We start from the raw sequence: 16,336 nt of genomic DNA on the forward strand, positions 1-16,336 counted from the left end.
TAATACAGACTTGGGGCAAGTCTACTCCTGACAAGGCTCACAGCTGAACGTGCATGGAATTCGTCGTCTCCTATGATACTAGTCCAAGCAGCCTTTGGCAGTGGACATTGTGAGTATATAAGTTATATCTAATAGTCGCTTGATAAAAATGTATGTTTCTTATGATAATTGAAGTTCACTATAGAATTTGTTAGAGTCTGGTAGTTGAACCAAAAATATAGGCCCTACCTGGAAAAAATGGTACAAAGCAAATTTTTACATCATTAGAAGCGCAATTTTATGGAGAACAACATATCCAAAATCGACAAAAATCCAGCTTGGGGAAAACATTTTAGATACGTTTTTCTACTAGTACTGCCTCCTCTACGGGCCTAGAAATTAACACAGGGACCTGAAATGCATTGCCAGGCCTATCTAGCACAGTCAGTGACTAGGCCTAGAGTATCAAGTAGCTTAGTTTTACTCAAATTATTTACTATATTGTACATTGCCTAAAATATCTACAAATATTAATAAAATGATTATTTGTTTACCAATCTTCAAACCTTTTTGTGTTCAGGTTTGTAGTTATAGCCTACTTACAAAGTTAAATAAGAAACTGATGACAATCATCACACACAGTGTGAATCTGTGACCTTTATTTAACCTAAGGGCATTGCCTAGCTAGGGTTCTAGGACACCTACCCCCTAGACAGTTACCCCCGGATGTTTACCACCCGGACAACTACCCCCTCAGGACAACTACCCCCTCAGGACAACTACCCCCCGAACAACTATTCCCCGGACAACTACCCCCTTAGGACAACTACCCCCTTAGGATAACTACCCACTTAGGATAACTACCCACTTAGGATAACTACCCACTTAGGATAACTACCCCCTTAGGATAACTACCCCCCCCCCCCGTCAACTAACCCCCGGGACAACAACTAACCCCCGGGACAACAACTACCCCCTCCCTTAGGACTATATTTATGTTCAATCTTTTACTTTTGTTTACAATAATGAATAGTAATTCGTCAAAGTAACGAATTAAAATATACCGTAGTTATTAATTCCTATTATACACTGTTGCAGAGTCAGGTTGTTGAATGGTCTGGGTGGTAGTTGTCCGTCCGGGGGGTAGTTGTTCTAAAGGGATAGTTGTCTGGGTGGTAGTTGTCCAGGGGTTAGTTGTCCAACGGAGGTAGTTGTCCTAAAAGATTATTTGCCATCGTAGTATTGTCCAGGTCCAGGAGGTAGTTGTCCTACGGGGAGTATTGTGTCAGAGGTAGTTGTCCGCGGGGTAATTACCCGGGGGGTGGGGGGGGGGGGTAATTGTCCAGAGGTAATTGTCAGGGGGTAATTGTTCCTAGGGGGTAATTGTTCCTAGGGGGTAATTGTCCTACGGAGGTAGTTGTCCAGGGGTTAGTTGTCCTACGGAGGTAGTTGTCGTAAAAGATTATTTGCCCAGGTCCAGGAGGTAGTTGTCCTACGGGGAGTATTGTGTCAGATGTAGTTGTCCGCGGGGTAATTACCCGGGGAGGGGGGGGGTATTTGTCAGGGGGTAATTGTCAGGGGGTAATTTCCTAGGGGGTAATTTCCTAGGGGGTAATTTCCTAGGGGGTAATTTCCTAGGGGGTAATTTCCTAGGTGGTAATTGTCCAGGGGGTAGTTGTCCAGGTGGTAGTTGTCCTAAGGGGGTAGTTGTCCTAAGGGGGTAGTTGTCCTAAGGGGGTAGTTGTCCTAAGGGGGCAGTTGTCCTAAGGGGCAGTTGTCCTAAGGGGGTAGTTGTCCTAAGGGGGTAGTTGTCCTAAGGGGGTAGTTGTCCTAAGGGGGTAGTTGTCCTAAGGGGTAGTTGTCCTAAGGGGGTAGTTGTCCTAAGGGGGTAGTTGTCCTTAGGGGGTAGTTGTCCTAAGGGGGTAGTTGTCCTTAGGGGGTAGTTGTCCTAAGGGGGTAGTTGTCCGGGGAGTATTTGTCCGGGGAGTATTTGTCCGGGGGGTAGTTGTCCGGGGAGTATTTGTCCGGGGGTAGTTGTCCTAAAGGGGTAGTTGTCCTAAAGGGATAGTTGTCCTAAGGGGGTAGTTGTCCAGGTGGTGGTTGTCCAGGGGTAGTTTTCCGGCGGTAAATGTCCGGGGGTAAATGTCCAGGGGGTAAAAATCCGGATACGCTTCGCTAGCTAGCAATGTAAGCTTAATTCTGATTGGTGTATTTAGTATTTTGTATGCAAACTTCATCTATTAGGCCAATCAGAAAAGTTAATATACATTTAGGTTTTTTAAAGTATTCATTTTCTGAGCATGGTTTTTTTATGAAAGTTAGGATGTTTTCGGTATTAAACAAAATATTATGAATAATATTATGTATTAATATCTAATTAGCAGTTTAAGTTATATACTTTATATATATAATTTGTGTAAAATGTCTAGTTAAGCTACATTTAAATATTGGTAGAGCCTAAATAATTTTTGATATCAATACAAAAGTCAAAGATGGAAAATATTAATGTCTATAACAACTTTAATGAAGACCGTTGTGTGATATGTACACTTGGCTTTGAGTATGATGTTGTGCCAGTCAATGTAACAAGAAAGGGAATTCTCACCATGATTGAGTTCAGTAAAAAACGTGGACATTTAGATTTGTTAAATTATTTAACTGAATGTGCCAAGTCCACACCTGTAGAGTTCGTAATTTCTTAAAACTATAGAGCGCCACCAACGGAATCAATCGCAAGTATGATACAAACAAACAGGACAAACTTGGTTGAGAGAAACAAAATATAACTTTAATCCTGATTATCTTGCTCTTAAAATGCATACAATATCGCTGTCACTTCGTATCGAGAGGGAGGGATTCACTAAATATGAGAAAACAATAATTAAACATCAATCAATGAAAATTTGTGCAGCACCCGTGCTTTAGCAACATCAACAAATTAATAATTCTAAGTCCTTTATCAATACAATATACACTAAGTATAGCAATTTCCTTATACAGTATTATTATTCAAACAACATACAATAATCAAATGGACCCGTCACAACTAGGCCCAAATCTCTGCACTAGCAAAACACAGTACTGTAAACAACAGTAACACGCCGTCGTAGGATGTAATTTAGGGCTATTAGCTAGGCTTACAAAATTCAACTAATAACATTAACATTCAATAACAAGATAACAGTTCGTATCATGCGTTCCCAGACGCCACCAAAATGAGACGCTCCTGGAGGGTTGAATTCCCATTCAATATCTCTTTGCTGCAAGTACATATGTATGACTTGAGTGTTCCATTCTGAAATCTCCTTCTTTAACTCTTTGTCGGCTCCCACAAAATTTGTACCATTATCCGATCTAAGTTTCTTGATTTGGCCTCTTCTGGCAATAAATCTTCTCAAAGTATTGATGAACGAGCTTGTAGTTAATGAATATGCCATTTCTAGGTGAATGGCACGGGTAGATAAACATGTGAAGATAACACCATATCTCTTCACAAGACTACGACCTAATTTGATTTCAAATGGACCAAATAGATCAATACCCGTATTGTGGAACGGTGGATGATCGCTCACAATTCTATCTGGTGGCAGTGATGCCATCTTCTGTTCACTAGCTCTAGCTCGGTGCTTCTGACAAACTACACATCTGCTTATAACACTTCTGATCAAGGAACTTGCTCCAATGATCCAATACCTTTGCCAAAGTTGGGATAAAATAGCACTTCTACCAAGGTGTCCAACCTCTTTGTGTATTTCCACTATGATTAATCTTGCAATAAGAGAATTCTTGTGTACTACTACTGGATGCTTTATGTTGTCGGGAAGAGACGCCTTGTTCAGTCTTCCTCCCACTGTAATCATTCCATTTAACAACAACGGATCAAGTTTCTTAAGAGGGCAATTTCTCATCACCCGTCCAATAGATTCGTCATTACCATTCTTAAGTACCTCTAACTCCTGTTTAAAATGAACTCTCTGTTCGTGTGCAAGAATTATACATTCCGCTGATCTCATGTGTTGCAACCTAACATTGCCTAGTTGTTTACTGGTGACCCTTTTGCATAGTTTCTCAACAGCAACCAGTAACCATGCCACAATTCTTTTAATTTTTCCATAAGATGAATGCTTAGTAATTAGATCATCTAAGAAACAACATGAAGTACAAGCTGGAACTAATACATTTGACACCCCTTTGATTTCTGGGTCATCCTCGGCGATAAGAGGTAAGGACTTGGCTTGTAAGTCTATCCACTGCTCACATTTATCTCTGAGGAATTCTGGTCCGTTACGCCATCTTGTGTTACTTAGAAATTCTTCAATCCGTTGACCTCTTGATGCTTCATCAGCTGGGTTATTACAAGTTCTAACATACCTCCATTCTGTTGCCTTAGATATGTTCAAAATGATAGAAACTCGATTTGCTACAAAGGCTTTGAATCTTCGAGAGGTGTTATGTATATATTTCAAAACGGTTTGGCTATCTGTCCAATAGAAAACGTTATCTATACCACTTAACTCTGAAATAATTGTGTTTGCTAACCGTGAAGCCATAACTGCTGCTGTTAATTCTAATCTTGGAATTGAAGTGTATTTCAAGGGTGCAACTCTGCTTCTACCCATGACCAGGGACATTTGTACATGACCATCACTTGACTCCTGTCTGATATAAGCTGCCATACCATACCCATAGTTGCTTGCATCAGCAAACACATGCAATTGGCGACTAATGGCATCTGTTGGTAATTCAGATTTGTAGCACCTCGGTACACTCCACTCATCCAGTCTCGCCAGGTCTTGCAACCACCGTTTCCATCGTTGCAATGACACATCGTCAATGGGCTCGTCCCATTCAAGACCCTTCCGACAGATATCTTGTAGTAGAATCTTTGCCGGTAAAACAAAAGGAGCCACTAACCCAAGTGGGTCAAATACAGAGCTAACAATTGACAGCACCCCTCGTCTAGTATGACTTTTATCTGCTGGTAATATAGTAAATCTAAGAGTGTCAAGTTCTGGAGACCATTGTATACCAAGTGCTCTTCCCGATGGCAGTTTATCTTTCCGTAGGTCTAGACTTTTAACCTCCGGTGCGTGATCTTCCTTGGGAATTACATTCAAGACTCTCTTGTCATTGCTCATCCACTTAGTTAAGCGGAATCCACCTTCTTCACAAAGTAATGTTAGGTCTTTGACTAATGTCAGGGCCTTCTTATGATCTTTCACCGACACTAAACAATCATCAACATAAAAATTGTTTTTCATGGTTTCCGCTGCTTCTGGGCAATACTTTGATCCCTTGTCTGCTGCAGTGTTAAGTAATGCTTTATTTGCACAAGCTGGTGAAGATGTTGCTCCAAACAAATGTCTTGTCATGCGGTAAGTTTTAACATCCTCTTCTTCGCTGGGTCGCCAGTAAAATCTTAAAGAATCTCGATCCTCCTCTGGAACCACTACCTGTAAAAACATGCCTTCAATGTCTGCCATTACTGCTACATGGTCTTCCCGAAACCTCATTAACACACCAATTACACTATTGGTCAGGTCCGGCCCCTGTAGAAGGACATCGTTCAGAGATACACCGTTACATTTTGCCGCACAGTCGAAGACCACTCTGATCTTTCCTGGCTTTCGTTCGTTAGATATAGGATGATGGGGTATGTACCATATCCTTTTCCCTTCAGTGTGTTTGACTTAATAACTTCTTCCATGTATCCTTTCTCTACCATTTGATTTACAGCTTTGTTATACATCTTTCTTAATTCAAGATCACGTTCAAATCTCCTTTCCTCCAATGAATTAAAACGTTTCATAGCCAAACATCTATTATCTGGCAAGACTGTACCCTGGCTTCGCCATGGTAGAGGTAACACATAATGTCCGTCCACAAAACTGCTCGCACCATCCATCATTTCCATGAACGATCTGTCTTCCACGGACAATCCTACGAACTCTGTTGCTCTATCTGGGAAATCAATATTAACAGAATCTTTTACCATGTTGTTAAACTGTTCATATTCTTGAATGGCTTGCAACTGAACTCTGCTTACAGGTTTTATATTAGCTGTCACCCCCTGTCTTACTATGCTCCATGGGATCCAGCCCAATGCTGTTTTCGATGCATAAGGTGACCCCGGTGGACCTGTCACCACTTCCAGGGGAGTATATGCCTCGGCGACAGCATTGCCCAGCATCAAACCAATTTCCCCGTCCACTTCTGGAACAACCACTCGTCCCCGTAGATGATCCCATCTGTTCACATCATCTTGTGTTGGAATATGCTCCTTAGTGACAGGCAACGTATTCTTTGAATAAATATTTGGTAGTCTAAACTCGTTGTCGCCGTTCAAATTACTAATAACAATATTTGAGATTATATGAGTCTTTAAAACCTGAGTCGTTCCCATGGTGTCGAGTGTAATCTGCACCTTTCGTCCTCCAAGTCCCAGTTCATTTCGCAAACGGTCAGTGCAGAATGATACACTGGACCCTGGATCAAGGAACACACACACATGTAAGTCGTTACAGCCCGGCCGTTCTTGGGCGACTTTACAATGACAGGAATAATTGCCATAGTGCAGACTCCATCATTGTCACTACATCCAGCAGAGGGAACCGTAGCGGGCTTCTTTTCTTGTGTTTGCTCTGGCGGAGCTTTATCTTGCTCCTTCTCAACTTTGTTTTGTTCTTTCACCGGAGCAGGTCTTTCTTGATGGAGGATGGTTGGGTGTTTTCCCTTGCAGGTTCCACATTGCATGCGTTGCCTACATTCTTTGGATCTGTGACCCTGACGTAAACAGCCAAAACCACAACCTTTCGTTTTTAATTATTTCTAACTTCCTTTCGTAGTTAGACTCTATGAACTTCTTACACTTTGCTATCTCATGAGGATTCTTGCATAGGTTACAGACCTTTGTAGGCAAAGTGGCACATGCTCTCTTTGATGAACTTGTGAACTGCTCCTTGTGAGCGTTGGCTGTCTGGAACATAGGGATATTTGCTTCCTTCGCTTTGGCCTTCAGAAACTCCGAAAACCTTTCCAAACTTGGGAAGGTTGAAGTATCCATTGATGCACTAACTATACTGCGCCACTTGTTTTCCAGATAGTATGGTAGCTTACTAACTAACTTCATGTTTTCTTGCGGGTAATCAAGAACTCCGAAGTCCGAAATAGTCATTTTTGCGGCAGCCACTTCGCAAATAAAATCAGAAAATTTCCTCAGAGCCGTATTATCCTTTGCTGATATCTTCGGCCATTCATTTAGTTTGGTTATCAGCGCGGTAGCTACCACTGATGGGTGTCCGTATCTTCTTTTAAGTTCATTCTTGGCTTGAACATATGCTTCTTCTGTTTGTAGAAGCAGATAATTTGCAACAAGAGCTTTTGGTTCCCCAGCTAGGTGTTGTGCCAGTAAGCTGAGTCTTTCGTAATTGGAACATGTCTTTGCTTCTACCAATGAATTAAATGCTGCCAGCCACGTTGGAAACTTGAGTGGGTCACCATTGAACAGATCTACTCTGATTGGAGGTAATCGTATTGAATCAACCAGTTGACGGAACGTTGCACTGAGGTCACATTCATTTGCAACTGTCACTGGTGCTTCTTGCTTAATTACGTCACTCTGGTGTTCAACTATTGGTATATAATGTTTTATTTTCTCTTTTGGTTTCTGATGAAGTGGCTCTGTACGTTTATCAGAAACCTTACCATTATTCTTCTTTTGAGGCCATACTGGTGTTGGCTCTTGTGATTTCTCTGTACTTATACCTTCCAATTGGGAAAAGGAAGTAAACAATTCTGTAATTGGTGCTCTTGAATCTTGTGGAGTACTTTGACTTATATCAGGAAGTAATGCTTCTGTGGCATCATCATTAATCGGCTTATCGAGGATGCTTGTTTGATGCCACCATACATCAGATGCAGGTAAATCACCTACTCCATTTAAATCATTACCTGTATCAAATGCCTCATAAACTTCAGCTTCTGCTTCAGCTAGTAATGTCTCCTGCTCAATTCTATTCTTCTTTTGTTTAACTCTTAACTCTTCAGCTTCAGTCTTCTCCATCTCCTGCAGCCTAGCTAATCTTACTTTAATAGCTGCCTTCTTGGCTGATGCCCTAACTCTGGCAGACGAAGAAGACGACGAAGATGCCCCACTTATCATAGATGCAGCATCCATCTTAAAGTGTCAGGAAAACTTCGTGAATGATGTAGAGTTCGTAATTTCTTAAAACTATAGAGCGCCACCAACGGAATCAATCGCAAGTATGATACAAACAAACAGGACAAACTTGGTTGAGAGAAACAAAATATAACTTTAATCCTGATTATCTTGCTCTTAAAATGCATACAATATCGCTGTCACTTCGTATCGAGAGGGAGGGATTCACTAAATATGAGAAAACAATAATTAAACATCAATCAATGAAAATTTGTGCAGCACCCGTGCTTTAGCAACATCAACAAATTAATAATTCTAAGTCCTTTATCAATACAATATACACTAAGTATAGCAATTTCCTTATACAGTATTGTTATTCAAACAACATACAATAATCAAATGGACCCGTCACAACTAGGCCCAAATCTCTGCACTAGCAAAACACAGTACTGTAAACAACAGTAACACACCGTCGTAGGCTGTAATTTAGGGCTATTAGCTAGGCTTACAAAATTCAACTAATAACATTAACATTCAATAACAAGATAATATAATTATAACTCCAAAGCTCACCGAAGTTTTGTGGCTCAATAGAAAACCTTTAAGAATCTACAATTTCTAAATAATATCGTTACAAACTTGAAACTAAAGGGCAAGGCACAACCACGCTGCATACATGAAGGCCGCCATGATACTTCTCCAAGACAACCAGCCTAGCGCCCTCACTAGCTCAGTTCAATGGGAACGCTATAACACCAATTGGTAAAGTATTAGTTCATAAGAAATGTCGTGGAAAATTTACCAATGAAAAGAGTTCCAGTTTGGCGTGATGAAGAACGTGAGGATGATGTTTCGAGTGTGAAAAGGCTACGATCTAATGATTTACCATTCAACTGGAAGAGAGATTGTTTTTTGTGCGGGAAATCCACCACAGTTGATACTAGGCATCCAAATAGAACACCACGTGTACATATTGTTACATCATTACCGATTCGTGGTAGACTTTTGGAGAAATGTGCAGCACAAGCAGACTCTTGGGCTTCTGAAATTGCAAAACGTCTGCATGGATGTATAGATCTAGTTGCAGCAGAAGCTGTTTATCATCATGATTGTTTTTCACGTTTTATGCTAAATAAAGAGCTCATCAAAGACGATGTAAAAAAGCAGCAAGGAAGTCATGAACACCAAGAAATGCTGCAATGATTTGAAAAACTGTGCCAGTGGCTGGAATTAGACGCTGATGCAGAACTCTACAGTCTTACAGAATTACACACAAAGATGAGAGAGTTAGCTGAAGAGTCTATAATATACTAAGTTAAAAGACTAAAACAAAAGCTAGAAGAACGTTACAAACAATTTATTTTCTTTGCGGAGGTTGAAGGACGTGGGAATATTGTTAGTTTCAAAAACATGGCAAAGTACATACTTAATAAGAAATGGTACTCGGAGAGAAAACAAAACATTGAAGATGAATCAGAGCGAATTGTATGTGCTGCAGCAAATATCTTACGAGCAGAAATAAGAGAAAGTAAGTACAACACTGAATCATATCCCATGAATGAAGACATCCGCAATATTGAACGAGGCAAAATGTGGATACCCCGTCATTTACAAACTTTTTTGAAAAATTTGATTCCATCAGAACTGAAGCAGAACACCATCGGTCATACTATTGTGCAGGCAGCCCGTCCAAGAACTGTTATAACCCCAACTTTATTTGGATTAGGTGTGGAGATGGATCATGTATTTGGATCGAAATGGCTAATAAATGAACTTTCAAGATTAGGATTCTCAATTAGTTATGATGAGGTAACCAGATATAAGCAATCTGTAATTCAAAGTGAATCAATGGAAAACCTACAGTACTTTCAGAATACTTTCCTGGAACATTCACGCAATAGGTTGGTGATAATGTTGACCATAACGTAGCGACACTAGATGGACAAGGGACATTTCATGGTAAGGGCATCATAGCTGTGTCAACCCCAAGCAGTGGAAGATCACTTACATCAAAGTCACGAACAATATGTAGACAAAATCGGATGAAAGTAAATGACTTGACCAATAACAAGGGTGTGCCAATATACCAGTTCAACGGTGTACAGAAACAAGGACTGGCTTCAATCACATTTAAACCTCTTCTTCATTTACAAACTCCATATACATTGCCACCAGAACTTTATTCTAACTTACTCTGGCATTCTGGATGGATGTTCACCAACGCAACAAAGCCGAGACCGAATTGGTCGGGATTTATGCAAACTTTGTTTTCTACAAATTCCACACCAATTATTGACTTAAATCCCACAGATGAGACGTGCATATATTCAACTTTGTTATACATAGAAAAGCAAGCACTGGCATTACACATACAGACCCCATGTATAACGTTCGACCAACCACTGTGGCTTAAAGCTGTTGACATCATTCAGTCTAAATCTATGAAAATAGTTTGTAGGATAGAGGTTTTCACCTAATGATGAGCTTTTTAGGATCAATTTGATCGATGATGAAGGGCTCTGGATTAGAATAAGCTATGGAAAAAGTATATGACTCTAATGCTGTTCTCCACATTATGTCTGGGAAAGCAGTTTCCAGGGCATTACGCGGACATTTCCTGGTTGAGGCAGCATTAGTGAATAATACTAATGCAGACCGTTTTGAAATCTGGATACCCACTGCAGGAAGTTGAGGAGATACAAACTGATGAGATACATGATGACAGTAATGTTGAATATAATGTTAATGTTGACATTCAAGATGACACAAGATGATGATGAATTAGGAAATGAAGAATCAATTCAATCAACTATTGATATTGATGAAGTAATGCCAACTGACGGAAAAGTAACCATTGATGATGTTGAAAAGCTACGTGTATTGTATACTGGCATAATGGATAAGGTAATACCCATTGGCGAATCTGCTGATTCATATGAATTGATGAAGTTAGACGAAGCTCTGGGGAAATTTAAAGATGAACTTGCTGATAAATCAAGGACAGCAAAGCTATGGTTGCAATATATAGAGTATGTTGAAATACTCAAGCTATTTATCCGATCAGAAAGAACTGGAAACTGGATCTTACATCTTGTAGCAGTGGGCAAGATGATGAATTTATTTGCTGCAACTGGTCATATTAACTATGCAAAAAGTTCCCGACTGTACCTACAATTAATGTTAGAATTACCCAATGAATATCCTTGGCTTCATCAATGCTTTGCTGAACATGGATTTCATACTGTTCGCAGATCTGATAGATTTTGGGCAGGTATATGGACTGACCTGACTATAGAACAAGTAATTATGAGATCCATAAAGATCAGAGGAGGACTGGCAAGAGGTAGAGGCATGACTGAAATTGCCCACTTGCAATGGATATATAGCATGCATAAATGTGCTGGGGTGCATGATGCCATGACAACAATGACCAAATTGAAGCATAGGACAAGTGAGCAACATATTGAAATGAGTACCTCACGACGAAATCGGGATTATAAAGACCTTCTGAGTATCCAGGAGTGGTTCATTCACCATCAGCCCTTTAATTCAAATGTACACACATTAAGATCATTGTCATCTGGATTAACTTCATCTGATGGTGATGGTATAAATTGTGACAGAACTGAGGAAATAGGACAGAGAATTCTTAAAAAATTAGATAATGTGGTTGTAGTAGAGGCATCGATTAAACGTAGCGAGCAAGTACATTCTTTAGATCACCTGCAACAACCAGGAATCAAATTGGATAAGCAGACAGTTCACATCAATCCAACACGCTGTCTTCAACTATAGGCGATACAGACAAAAAGTACTGTACTATAGAGGGCGCATTCTCATAACCTTTATTCAGCTTGCGTGATCAGTAGAGCGTGACCAGCGAGTTTTGCGATTACGCCGTCGATTTGTTTATATTATTAGACGTACTAGATTGTATATTTTAGAAAACTGATATTATATATAACGCATTTCTTTGAATAAATTTGTACTTTTATGTATTATAAACAGCATATTAAAACTAAAAATAAAGAAAACGTTCGTTTTGGTGCAATTTGTATTGTATATCGCCTTTTGTTTTGAATAAACAAATTATATGAACAGCGCCACCTAGAATAATGGGGCGCTAAATACGATCGTCTGTTTTACGTGGCAGCCACCAGTTCATGTTCCGAATTTTTGCAGACCGACTCATTTCATCTTTATCAACAACATATGTTAAAACAACAATTTTGTTATGGTTAAAATCGTAGAAATTGACTGCTAAACTTGCTCAATATTTTCAAGCTAGCCTAGGCTAATGCTGCATGCTGAGATGGTATTTGTATGTTAATGTATTGTAAATATTTTGTAAAAAGGTATGGATGTTCATATTTCTTATATGACAGGTCTCTGTCGTTTATGTGGTTGTAGATTTAAAAAAAATGATACAAAAACAAATATTCTGAACTTAAGATCTGACATTCTTCCATATTACAATCTGATTGAATCTGTACAAAATGTTCACCCCAACTTTATTTGTGCTACTTGTACATCAAAATGTTACAAATTCAAGCCGATAACAACATACAAATGGACAAGTCATAAACAATCATCATGTTTGACATGCTTTTTATTTACAAATCAGTACATTCACGGATCTATGAAGAAACATAATCAGCGATCACGAAATCTTAATGGTACATTTTGTAAGCCTGACAATTCATCACCTTCATTAAACAGTCAATTTGAAGTAAAAAACAGTGCTATTGATGATATTTATGTCTGTAAAGTATGTAATGATGTTATGTCTCTGTCTATGTTAGAGACTAAATGTTGCCATACTTTTTGTGCAATTTGTTTGTCCCAACTGTTTTGTACACTAAAAGCAGATGTAATTCCTTGTCTTCAATGTTTGTCTCCTGTTTGCATTGTTGATGTGAAATCGCCATCGAAACTAAGCCAGCAATCATTGCTAACGGTTGAGCTGAGATGCCAAAAGTGCTCGGACACACTTTTGTATCCAGAATGTCAAGTTATAACATCTCACCTAAACTGCACATGTTGGAGGTGCATGTTGTACCAACCCTTCGAAGATGTCATGTTGGACTAGGCTTGCTCAGTGAGCAAGGTGGCGAGCAAATTCATGCAGCATTCAATCGACAGAGCCGCAACGTCCATGGCGTCAATTCAGAAGGCAAGAAAATGGAATCCATAATGAAAAATCACATGGTGTACACAGTCCCCGAAATCCATCACAGAATAGTTCCACCTAAAAAAAGAAAACACAGTAAGTATAATGAAGAATGAAACTGTAATTAGACATCTAAATATGTTTTTGAATTGTTTTTATTCTCATTTTCTATTTCTATTATTCTGGTATATGATTAATTACAGAAGTATTTGCAACAATTATTTAGTCAACAATGTTATTAATAATTTATTTATTGTAGGTACTGAAGAATGAAGATTCAATTGACATGGACTTGCAGACAGTAACACAATTTTTGTGTTGCAAGTATAAACAGAGAGTTTTTTGTAAATAAAGAAGCAGGGAAAATTTTCATTTCAACACTTTTTTTGCAATATTATTGATAATCAAACTGATTTTTTAGTCGAGAAACATAGTTTTGTAGTTGCATTTTTTACTACATAATTTAGCAATAAAGTTGTTTTGTGAAGCTTTTTGCTATGCTACACTGGTGAAATTATTCCCTGAGAACTGCGTCAAAATTTGTCATTGTGATTAAAGAATGAGAATTTATTGTATGTAAAAAATTTACAAATAAAATATCCTATACAAGGTTTATTGATGATTTAAAAAAAATGTATGTTGCAAAAAACAAATGCAGGTTTTTAATTTATGATATTGATAATGAAATTAAAAACCATTTTAAAAATTTAAATAACACCAAACACTCATTTATTTAATGACTGGTTATAAATTAAAGAATTATCAAGGTTTATAGATGATTTTTGAAGAATTTATAAATGATGCAATAAGAAATGCATATTTTTATTATGATTTGAATTGTATTTAATTAAATTTAATAAGTAGCCATGTTAAAATGTAAATAACACCAATTATTTATTGACTGGTTGAATAAAATTATTGATTTTCGAAGAATTTATTGTTATATATAAATTATATAATATATATATATATATTATAATGGAGTAAAGAAAACTCCATGGTTTAAGTCTAACCCTACCATTAACAATGCCTAAAGCTGAACTTATTTTATATATTATTAATTAGCCTAGGCCTACATATTATACTATGTATTGCCTACCTTTACTATTTAAATGTTTTACATACTAATAATATTAATATTATTAGGCTTAGGCCTACAAGACAACCTAGGCTAGTACTACTAGTAGTTGTAGTAGGGCCTACTAGTACTACTCTAGGCCTAGTACTAGCTTGGTCTATTTAGGCCTAGCTAGGCCTATATTATTATTCTATTTTATTATTATTATGCTGTTCAATAATGTTAATTTTTCTTCTACTATAATAAGCCGAATTAACAAATAAAAAAGAATTAGGCCTACAGTAATAATATAGTGCTTTCCTTAGTTATTTACATACACACGTGTAGCTAGGCCTAGACATAGTGCAAGATCTGAAAGCGAAACGTCGTGAAATGATCAATTCTCAGGCGCGCATACGCGCTAGGCCCACTACACGGTATACACTCTTCCCAGGGGCGAAGGGTGTACAAACGGCATCGTAGAAAAAAAACTAACCATAACAAAAAATTTTTACTTTTCATACACGTTATTTAATAATTTCTCATTATATTAATCTAAATTATGTTTTAATCACTGGTGGAAAACAATGTATCCTTCATTACCCAAAAATCATGCACATTTTCATGTAAAAACATAAAAATTAAAGGGCATACCTTGATATCGACCTTCTCCAACAATGTGACAGCGTGCAACCTTGAATACGGGTTCTACAAGTTTTTTTACGTCACCAACTGTTTTATTCTCATGAATATTCAGCGATATCGTGAATTAACACAAATCTATTGGTCGACAAAGTTCATTAAATATTCACATGTGTTGTCTTGTTTACTCAGAGGTTTGCATGAGAGCGCGCCCTCTATAGTTTTTTTGTTTAGCGATATAGGACTTTTTGTCAATAGTGAAGACACCGTGCCAACAGTACTCTTCACCCGATTGATAGCAATAGTGCAAAGAGAGGAGGACATGACCTCATATTTTAAATATGAACTTACAACTGTTCCAAACTTCTCTCTTTAAGGACAACTTTATGAAGAAACCAAACAAGGCACAACTAGGAAATGTACTTATAAAAGGTACACAATCACTTACACGAAACCAACATACAATGTATGTTTTAGAGTTAAATAGGCAAAAGGGGCAACATATAAAGATATAGCCATGCAGTATGTGAGTTATGTTCGTAAAAACTTTGGAGATTCATGCATTGTGTTTGATGGGTATGAAAAGGGACCATCAATAAAAGACCATGAGCATCAAAGGCGTGTTGGAAGAACATCCGCCGATATTCAACTGAATGAATTAATGCAAGCACATCGTAATCAACACATATTTCTATCGAATGAGAAAAATAAATGTCAATTCATTGAATTGTTAAGCTGCTACCTAAAAAAAGATGGGCATGTAGTTCATACAAGTACCGGAGATGCTGATACAATGATTGTTTCTTTTGCTCTAGAGTACTGTTGATGTGTGGTAGCCGATGACACAGACGTGCTTGTGTTGCTGATGTACCAACTATGGCAGATATATACTTCCATTCTGAAGCGAAACAGTCATATAATAAAGAACTAAAGTTGTGGAAAATTCGTGATCTTGTCAAGAATACTGGCAATGATGTAACATCACATTTGTTATTCGCTCATGCTTGGAGTGGCTGCGATACGACATCTGCCATATTTGGCCAAGGAAAAACTAAAAACTGAAGAAAATCCGTAGTTCAAAGGAATTACAACAGTTATCCAAGTCAATTAGTGATGAGAGTGCAACAGCAGAAGATATTGGAAAAGCTGGACTTGAAGTATTTAAAATAATCTACGGTGGCAAAAACTGATGAATCTTTAAACAACTTACGGTATGTGAAATTTATGGAAATGGTAGCATCAAAATCATCTATTGAGCCTAAAAAACTTCCACCTACAGAGAGAGAGAGAGAGAGAGCAGCATATTTCCGTAGTCTGCGGGTACATTTAC

Source organism: Antedon bifida, chromosome 6 (assembly GCF_963402885.1).
Source record: "Antedon bifida chromosome 6, ecAntBifi1.1, whole genome shotgun sequence".
In the NCBI taxonomy this organism is placed as follows: Eukaryota; Metazoa; Echinodermata; class Crinoidea; order Comatulida; family Antedonidae; genus Antedon; species Antedon bifida.